General features: G+C 47.5%; 1 long non-coding RNA gene and 1 other non-coding gene across 2 annotated transcripts; one reads left to right on the top strand and one right to left on the bottom strand.

The window, feature by feature from the left end:
- Positions 1–242: 242 nt before the first annotated feature.
- Positions 243–3,722, bottom strand: LOC119164043 (uncharacterized). The gene is made up of 2 exons (XR_012889407.1): positions 3,143–3,722; positions 243–2,969 (listed from the first exon to the last, which is right to left on the bottom strand). It is a non-coding gene; the product is annotated as an uncharacterized LOC119164043 (transcript).
- A 3,625-nt stretch (positions 3,723–7,347) lies between these two features.
- LOC119184269 (uncharacterized) lies at positions 7,348–8,062 on the top strand. The gene is made up of 2 exons (XR_005111436.2): positions 7,348–7,488; positions 7,570–8,062. It is a non-coding gene; the product is annotated as an uncharacterized LOC119184269 (long non-coding RNA).
- Positions 8,063–9,038: the final 976 nt, after the last annotated feature.

The raw sequence follows: 9,038 nt of genomic DNA, 5'->3' as shown, positions 1-9,038 counted from the left end.
GTGTGATCGTGCTCTAACGTGCGGTTGGGCTCGACGTCCAGTGCTGCTCCTGTGAACAGACGTTGTGGTCGCTCTGTGATCACGTGATAATATGATTATGAGAGACGCCGTAGTGGAGGGCTCCGGAAATTTTGACCACCTGGGGTTCTTTAACGTGCACCTAAATCTAAGTACTACACGTGTAATATACTGAATAAAATTAGGAAGGAAAAGACAAAAGATACCACTCATATTTACACCCATTGCCGTTTTATTCATTTATTTGTTAGAGTTTGCAGCTTCCGCTTCTTAGACTTGTTGTACGGGTCCGAAACTTTGTTGTTCAATCGCCGGCAAAAGTTCTTCAGCAGAATGTTCGTGCTGCACCACAATATATATTTGAGCACCACTTCACTTGCGTGTCCCTTTTCACAGACGTCGAAATCTGAAGGCTCTTCGTCGCTGAGCAGTTGCAGTGTTAGTTCTGTGGCCACTTGACGTTGCTTTTGAACTTTTAAAAATTCGGCACATTTGGAAAGCTCTTCCACAACAACGTAATTATGAGCCACCGCATTTACAGCTGGCATTGCTGGGTAAACCAGCCCTCCCCTGTCAATTTCTTTGACAAAACTGTACATGCGATTTTCCGGAGAAACTGCGACAGTCTTGTCAATTGTGAGAAGCTTTCTGCATTTGTCACATTTTAACCTCTTCACAGCGATGTGCACCGAGTAACCAGCAACATAGGTAACCACTGGAATGACATCCTTCAGTTTTGATAGCGCCTCCTGGGTCACAACAACGTTGAATTTTCCACTTGGCACTGCTGCCTGCGTTTGGAGCTCTTCCCAATTTTGATTTTGGTCGTTGTCGATTGCGGACGCCGTGCTGATTTGTGGTAGTGTGGTTTGCAGTCGCAACTTGTTCTCGCACTTGTAAATCTGTCTTACGGACAAATGATACTGCGAGCCAGCGAGTCGTCGGTAACAACCAAAACGTTTTTCCAGAAGGTCTGTTTGGAACTTCCCAAGAAGCAAAAAGGACATCTTGAGCTCCTCAAAGCAATATGCGCAGATTTCAATGAACGCCCGAGTCGTCTGAATAAGAGCCTCATGTGTCTCATCAGACAACTTACAGGCATCCGCTCTCCTTTCCTTCCACTCCTCCAACCAGTCCAAAAAATCGTTCAAGAAGGAAACCTTGGGGTCAAATGGAGAAGGGTAGACTGGCTTTTGCAAGTCATCCCTTAGTGTCAGTCCTTTGAAAGGAGTCTTTACGTTGACAACCTTCCGCCATCTCACCATTACATCAATGAAACTGGCAGTTTCTTCGTAGTGCTTGAGGTTGTGCTTGGCTCCAATGACTCGAAGTGCATTCGGTCCGTACTCGCTGAATACCTGCAAAACAGGTTTAACATCCTGTTTCTCGATGTCTGTTGGGGAAACAGCTTTTCTGGACAAAATGTAGCCGTACCGGAGTAACTGCTCACTCTCTAAATTATATGCGTCTTTAACTGTCTTGAAATACGCATACTGCATGCGCCGCTGCCCCGTTGTGCTTGGTTCGAACTGAGGTAACCAGAAACACTGGTCATTTTGTTTTAACCAGTTGTTGCGCACGCACTTCAGTAAATGCACTGGGTCGATGACGAAGAACAATGACCTGTGGGGATCTGATGGGTGCGGAAACACGAAATCATTTGCCAGTGATTTTTTTTTTGAAACGGCTTGAGGGGCCTTGCTCACCGAATACTTAAACGGCAATTGCGCTTCGATTCACGGCATTGTTGTCGGTCACGGCACACATTACTTTGTATCCAATTTTTTCTAAGCCGCGAATGACATCTCCTAAAATGTTGTGCAGAAATTCTCCATTAGCTTTTTGAACGGGAACAATGTGCGCTGCCTCCTTAAACTTACACATGAGGCTGCGTAGCATAAATACAAATGCACTATTTGCTGCTTCTGCATTGTACGTGATACCAGCGATGTGTCCTCCCTTATAGTCAAAAAATGGCTTTAGATGAATTTCGTCCACCATCAAAGTCACGTAGCGTTGCTGCTCATTCAACTCGGATATCTTCTTGGCCATGTAGCGGAGGAATGTATTGTCTTGATGCTCTAGTTGGGGGTTCATTCCAAAAGACGAACATATTGACCTAATGGTTCTTGGGTGTGGTATGATGATGCTCCCGTGACTGCACATGTACTTGTACGCGTGAGACGATATAGTAAATAGTACGCAGCAGTACACCATAAATTCTACAGAGTAGCGCCGTCGTTCTTTTTTTGTTGACATTAACTTCACTTGCTCAGCGAGCAGTTGAATGATCGGGGTGTTATCGTTTTCTTGTGCTGTGTATAGTTCGTTCAGAAGAGAAGCGACAGTCTCGAAGATGTCTGCGGTTGAGTTTTCAGAGCTTGACCTCTGGGCACTGTCGAACGCCTCGACTCCTTCCAGCAATTCCAGCAGCCGTCGTTTGCTGTCGATCACGGACGGAACTACCATTTTGGACCCGAGCCGCTTCACTGATGCTTTTGCGACGTTTACCGTAAGAGTTAGGTCGGTTTTTACAACAGAGTACTTAATCCAAGGAGCGTCATCATTACAAATGTGAGCCAAAATGACGTGGTCACTGCATTCGATGACATGCCAAAATGTCAGCTTCTCGCCTCGAACGAAGTTCGCGACATCTTTAAAATTGCAAAGCTTATCTTATCTGCTTCTTCCTCTTTTTTGGCAGTGAGAATTGACTCGGTGAGCACTTTCTCAAGGGAAGCGGCCTCTAAGCGCATTCGCTTGCTCTCTGGGTCCTCTCTTCTAGAGCTTTCTATAGAGAGGTAGCTTGGGCAATCAGGGAATACCGTCGGTACAGCCTCAGCTCGAAGCCGCAAACGTGAGAGTGGTGCGGTCACTGTGCGGCCGGTGGCTTGGTCAATATAGCTTGTTTCCCGAACGATGTCTTCGGCTTTAAAGTGACGTTCGCACACCTAAACAAAAGAAACATATCCTAGCATCAGTACGGCTACCTCCTAGCAGCAACAGTACATTCAGGGCTTTGCGTGACGCGTTTAGGCGTAACGTGCTACAAACTACAAGGCTCGCCACGCAACGGTAGGAGCAACCCCCATGAGAAAATTATAAAGCATTCAAAATTTCTTACCCTGGCATTCGCTGACACGACCAGGTTTTCACGTGGAATGGCACTTATCCACGCTTGTCTTGCTTCGGCGGCTTGAGGGAACGAAAAAACGTGCACCTTGGGGCCTGTCTTGTAATTGCTGTCGCACCATGGCACATAACACTTTCCTGGCATTTCGGCGCTGATTATAACTCTGCACGAGCCTGTTCGCCACACATAACACGCGATAAACACTTAGGTCACTCGCCGTTGCCCAACTACGCACAGAAACGAATATCCAAGTAGCAACGTGCATCCGCGCCACGAACGCTCACAGCGCGTCCAAACGTGCCCGCCGCGCCGAGGCTGCCGAGGCCCCGCCGCTTAGGGGACCAACGCCATCTAGCGGAGACGTGGGACTGGGCCCCTTACTGATGACGTATATTCACGGCCCCACGGGAGCCCCCCGGCCTTGAGTCAGTCTCGGTGGCGTTGCCTCAGCGCACTGCCTGTCGAGCAGGCGCTCTCTATGCGAAAGGGCGTCTGCTACGCATGAGCAAGGCAGGAGGCGCCTCGTTCGAAATGCGAGTGCAAAGGAGAGGAGATTGAGAAGAAACGCAAGTGGAGGAGGCGAGTATCACTACTTTGCGAAGTTTATGGGTTTTAGGATTGCCTCGACGCGCGCGCCTCCATTCTTTTAGATGCGGAAGCATCTTATACTCGCGCCTTGTAGTGCGCCGTCCGCGCCGTCCGCACCGCTTCTCGAACATTCGACAGCTGACGCGCGCGCATGCGCCGTCGCGCCGTCGCCCACTCTTCCACCATCTGTGCATCCCTTCCTCCTCTACACACCGCGCGCGCTTCACTCCTCCACCATCTGTGCACCCTTCCTCCTGTACACACCGCGTTCGACATCTACAATTCTCCTGATTCTCCAGTGGACGCGCATGTGGCGTCGCGCTTCGAGAACATTCAACAGCTGACAGTGCATGCGCCGTCGAGCTGTATATATACTCAAGGTCGGCGCTCGCTCGCTCAGTTGCCGCTCGTCGGTTGGTTTGTACGGCGCGTCGACGTCCAAGGTCGCCGTGAAATGAATTCCAACGAATCCACAAACACAATGATCGACGTCCCTTCGACCAGCGCCGCCCTTTCGCATACGTGTGTACGTGTTCACTCATTTAACACCCCCTCCTACAACCACGTTAACCAATTTAGCCATCGACCCAAGTAAGTCGCAATTTAACACCCCATTTCACAACCACGTTAACCAATTTAGCCATCGACCCAAGTAAGTCGCACTTTAACACCCCGTTAACCAATTATATGCTCCGCATCCTCCTCAGTGTTCCCCCGAGGGAAGCTGCGGGCAATTTTTTTTTGCGGTCTTTTTTTTTTTTTTGAAAGGGTTGACGTCGCTACAGTGAGCTAGAAGGAGGTAGTGGGCTTGCTGGGGTCCCCTGCTTGACGCCGGGTATGTCACAGGTGTTGTGGCGCCACCAGCGACTTCGATGGAAATTTAGGAACCATCTAAACTCCCTAAGAAATGAAACAAACCTAGAGCAGATCTTTATAACTACAGCTCAAGGTGCTAGGCTAGAAGGGGACGAAGCTATTGAATATATAAGAACAAGGGTGACAGAAAAATTTCAACAAAGAAGTGCCTTATGCCCCGCAATAGACAGGGATGGATCAAGTGGCACAATAGCTCCATTTTCACAACGAGAGTGGGAAAGGGCTGAGAAGAGGGTTCTAATTAGTACGTCAACAGGCCCAGATGGCATTTCAATTATGCTGATAAAGAAATTGGGTCCGAAGTCTAAACAGACTTTGAGAGAGGCAGTGAGCAGAACAATAATCAATGGTGAAGTCCCTGATGGATGGAAACTTAGCAGGATGAGCATGATCTATAAAAAAAGGGGGACAAAGATGACATAAACAACTACCGTTCTATAACAGTGACATCAGTGGTCTACAGGCTGGCGATGCAGATTATAAAGGAAAGACGGCAGGCATGGATAGAGGATGAAGGGGTGCTGGGGGAACTTCAGAATGGGTTTCGGAAACACAGAAGGTTGGAATACAATCTATTCTCACTGACGCAGTGCATCGAAATAGCAGAAAAGGAACACAAGCCCCTGTGGCTAGCATTTTTGGATATCAAGGGAGCATACGATAGTGTGGTTCAAGAGGACTTGTGAGGAATACTGGAGACACTAGGTGTGGAATATTGAGTCACTAATCTTTTAAAGGATATCTACAAAAGTAAGAAGGTAGTTATAAAATGAGAAAAACAGGTATTCGACCCCACAGAGATAAAACATGGGCTTAGGCAGGGGTGTCCTATGTCACCCTTGTTATTCATAATGTGCCTTCAAGGATTAGAGGACAAATTAGAGGGGAGCGGACTTGGTTTCAAGCTCTCTTTTATCAAACAAGGAAAACTCATTCAACAGGCATACCAGCATTGATGTACGCAGATGATATAGTGCTAATGGCCGAAAACAAGGAAGATTTGCAGAGATTGATTGACATCTGCAGTAATGAGGGAGATAAGTGAGATTTCAGCTTGAGTAAGGAAAAATCAGCAGTCATGATTTTTAATGATAACGAAGGTAGTGAGCTTAGAGTACAAGAGGTCACGCTAGAGATAACAGATAAATACAAGTATCTGGGCGTATGAATAAGCAATGGGACCGAGTACCTAAGAGAACACGAAATATACGTGACGACTAAAGGTAACAGGAATGCAGCAGTGATGAAAAATAGGGCACTGTGAAATTACAATAGGTATGACGTTGTGAGAGGAATATGGAAAGGGTTCCTGGGCTGACGTTCGGCAATGCGGTCTTGTGCATGAGATCAGAAGTTGAAGCAAGATTAGAAATTAAGCAACGTGGAATGTATTCGAATGTATTAAGTTGACAGTTTGCGCTCGTCCGTCTCTCGTGTTTATCTTGCGCCAAAAGCTACGTTAACAATGTATGTACATGGTTTTGACTTTGTGCGCGTACTTGTTAGACCTTAACGCGATCGAACGTTGAGCGAACTGGTAACCCCAGATGGTTTCTTGGCATTTGAACTGTTCTCATATAATTCCTTTTATTCTCGATGTGTGCTTGGAAATAGTACTTTCGCTGTCGCGGACATCTCTTGTCGTTTTATTTTACGCATAAAGGTGTGGTTATAAAATTCTTGCGTCTATAATTAGCTGCACAATTCACTCCTTGTTGTGTTTTGTTGCGGAGCAGGAACTACAAATTGAAAAGTCGGTGTTCGTGCTCACATCGCACACAATAGTACGTTTTGACTGCATGTATCGGCTCGTACCATTTAGCTGCTACATTCCGTATACATTCGCCCAGTAATATATGCACAGTGACTAAATAATATGCAATAATATGACTAAATAATATATACCGACTTCTTTAGAGACTGTCACGTAACTTATCTCGGGAGCGCTTGCATCAGATCTAATTGGGAGAGTGTGGAGACGGGCGTGGCACAAACAACATACATTTTATCACCCGAAACGTAAAAAAAACCAATACACACAATTCGTGTTACAGCACTCAGGACAATAACACTCAAAACTGAAACATCACTCAACATACCTCACAAACAACCAATAACTCGAGAATCCTCAATATTGATACGCGCACATGGGCAAACCAGAACTGACTATATCTCAGTCCCAATCTTTTGCTAGCCCTAGCTGCTAGCCCTAATCCAATATGTCGTCATCACCATCGCTCGCTCTTACTGTTCACGTCGACTTCTCGACGATGCCGCGTCATGGTCCATCACGTACGTCGTCGACCTTCTCCTCGTCCTCTTCGCTGTGGCCCTCAGTTGGTCCCGCCGGATGAACCACTAGTCGTCGTCGCCGGCGTCTCGGACTCCGTTGAGTTCTTCGGCGTCGCTAGGCTAGGCTTAGACTCGCCATGGACTCTGTTGGTGGCAAGTCTGCTCTGCTGATTGGTGTGGGCTGTCGTCGTCTTGACGTTAACTGGGAGAGCGGCAAGTCGACCAGGAACTGCTGGGCACGACGCGGCAAATCCGGGCAGCCTCGCTCGGGACCTCCGAGGTTGACGGCCACTCCCCGAGCCTCTCACGCCGACATCCTCACAACCGGGCGGTCATCATGAGCTGCTGCCTCCGTGGTAGCGACGCTCATTCCCCACGTCCTTGTTGCTGTACGTCCCAACTCATCCTCTGGAATTTTTCTTCTCGGGTCACGTGCCACGAGCCCTTCCACCACCAATCTCTTGCGTATACGTGGCTGGTGCGCGTGTACTCGGGTGACTCTTCTGTCCTCGCACACCGCCGCCGCACCTCCGCGTTCGGCACGCGTCTGGCGCCTTTACTCATGACAGAGATACATGCAAGTGCGTCCATACATGCGTAGTGTTTAGGATTTATTTGCAGTCAAAAGCGTCGACTTTTATTCATTGGTGCTTTTCTTTCAGTGGATCCGATGGCGCCCACGAGAAGAGTGGGACGGAAAAGCCAGCGCCCTCAACGTGCAGACTTTTTGCATAGTGTTTCACCCACACGCGTGTGGTCCTGGGGTTGGTTGAAAGTGAACTACTGTGGCAATAACACCTTACGATCGCCTGTATACAGCTGTACAAAACCTCAGTTGCATATGCATAGTTACGTCCAAGCTTATCTAAAACGGGTTTGAATGCCGGTGGTGCACGTGCACCTGATAGCTAATAGGGGAAATGCAAGGTATAAAATCATAAGCTGCCTGGGCGACCCTGCAATTAAGAATGGGGCACAAATGTCGGGCTTTGACATATGCTATTTTAGTTCATTATCACTCCATATATAACCTAGCCGTCCAATCTGCGGGTGCTGGCTTCATATTGTAGGGGCTAAGCTCCTTTTAAAAAACCAGCGCGTTCCAGGTGTCGCGTCAAAAATGCACACAAGGCGCCATCTAACGAGCTAGTTTTTTTTAAAAAATTGGTTCCAAATCTGCATGGTACACCGCAAATATCGTCGTCTTGCGTCGGGAGAGAGTGAACAAACTATTTATTTGATGTTCTGCGAAAGAAAATCGCTGAATGTTATTCTGTAGGCGCTGTGTTAGAGTGCCTCGAGCGTGTAGCGGAGGCGAACGAGCGCATCGAGGATGGATGGATGGATGGATGCTATGAGCGTCCCCTTTATAACGGGGTGGTGACAAGTATGCCACCAGGCTCGACAAAAAAAAAAATCTTTTTTCTTTTTTTTTATGTTGGCCTAATGCCTCTACTTCGATACATTCTATCTTAATGGAAAAAAGGTAAATTTTCAGCTTAAGTTCTCTGCCATTTACGGCACACTGTCCATATTTTATTTTTCCAATATTTATTTTTGTCCTTTCTCTCTAATTTTCTGCCACCAATACTCTAACCGTCTCTTACTTATTTCAATCGCGGGTGTGTTCAGCTTTTCATTGTTGTCCCTAAAACCCAAGCCTTCCTGTAGGCTCGTGCCCAAACGTACACCTGGGTGGATATCTCCACATTCAATCAGAACATGCTCCGCCGTTTCTTTATCAGAAGGCAGACAGATCAAAATTTTTCCGTCGAAGGTCCCCAAGAAAGACTGTCGTCTTTAAAAATCCTGGTTGAATCACGGCCGGGCTAGACTGCATCTGCGCGCTAGCTTCTTACGGCCTTCGTATTGGGTATAGTACAGGCCTCTCACAGCTGCTTTGAGAGGGGCGTTGCGACCCTGACCCTCCTCTACCACTAGCAGAGCCCACAACGCCGACACATGAATTCGGGCGCGCTTCATCACTCACCGCACATTGTAAAGCAAATTTCCTAGTCGTTGAAAACACAGAAATAGTTAATGACATTGTTCATACCCGATGATGTAGGGCGCTTGGACCTGTATACCTTTAAAGAATGCACTTTACTGTCTGTGTCTGAAGCCCCGAAGT

Source organism: Rhipicephalus microplus, unplaced genomic scaffold, assembly GCF_043290135.1.
Source record: "Rhipicephalus microplus isolate Deutch F79 unplaced genomic scaffold, USDA_Rmic scaffold_90, whole genome shotgun sequence".
NCBI classification, from domain to species: domain Eukaryota; kingdom Metazoa; phylum Arthropoda; class Arachnida; order Ixodida; family Ixodidae; genus Rhipicephalus; species Rhipicephalus microplus.
This window is presented reverse-complemented; position numbering and strand designations above follow the sequence as displayed.